Here is a 1,237-nt window from a genome sequence, read left to right as displayed (position 1 = left end):
CAGCCCACCAGGGGGCGGGGCTGGCTGGCATGTGGTGCTGGGGGATTGAACCGAGGTCCCTGTGCTTTGCTAAGCTTGTTCTAAGTAGGTGCTTTTAGACCACTGAGCCATCTCACCAGCCCCTGGTTGAGTTCTTGATGACAGCCATTCTTTCTGGGGTGAGATGGAATCTCAGTGTTGTTCTAATTTGCATTTGTCAAAGGAGAAAAGAAAGAAAAAAGAAAAAAAAGTATATGTGTATACACAAGATAGATTGGATAATTGTACTGCTTTCTGCTAGTCTTTTGAAAGGAGCGGTTAATACTTAATTTTTCTCTCTCCTTTTCAATTTTTTGAGCATTTTTTCATGCTTATATTTGGTAATCTGAGCAAGCTAGTTTGAAGACAACAATATGCAACATAACAACCATTGTTGAATTGCTGTAATTTTGTTTAGTGAAATTCTGTATTGTTTCTGATGTTTTTCTTTTTTTCTTTTTAACTGTTTATCCTCTGTAAAAAAAAGTATGATTTTCAACTTGGAAATAAGGCAATGTTTGAGCAGGATATCCTTTCAATATCATAATAAATAATTACTGAACAAGTCCATATAAGAGCTAGTTGATTTTCTAGAAGAATGTGCCTGTGTTTGACTTTATTTTAGATCCCACATGTTGACCTGTGAAGTTATGCTAATTCGTATTTTTCTAGCAGATTGGGAAAATACCCCAAAGATTATGACTTTATTAGCCTGAAGGACATTAGGGGCTGGGGACTTGGCTCAGCGGTAGAATGCTTGCCTAGCAAGCTGGAAGCCCTGGGTTCGGTCCTCGGCACCAAAAACAACCAAACAAAAAAACCAACAAAAATAAATAAATAAAGACATTAGTCATCTTTGTAACCTAGTAATCTTATACTAACCTTCATTTTTGTGTGTTAAAAATGCTTTTCCTTGTACTGTGGATTTCTACTGGTCTATGGAAAGGAACAGTTAATGCTTAATTTATTCTGTCTCCTTTTTTCAACCTTTTCCTTTTTCTCTTCTGATTTCTCTCTTCTTCCAATTTTGCATGCATATATCTGGTAATATGAACAACTAATTTGAAGACAACACAGCATTACAACAAATACTGAGAAATTCATATTATTTTGTTTAGTGTCTGTATCATTTGTAATTTTTCTGTTTTAACACCATTTTGTACTCTTTTTATAAATAATAAGTAAAGAAAATGATTTTCCTTTGCATTACATAAATTTT

This window comes from Octodon degus, unplaced genomic scaffold (assembly GCF_000260255.1).
Source record: "Octodon degus isolate 3935 unplaced genomic scaffold, OctDeg1.0 scaffold00018, whole genome shotgun sequence".
In the NCBI taxonomy this organism is placed as follows: Eukaryota; Metazoa; Chordata; class Mammalia; order Rodentia; family Octodontidae; genus Octodon; species Octodon degus.
This window is presented reverse-complemented; position numbering follows the sequence as displayed.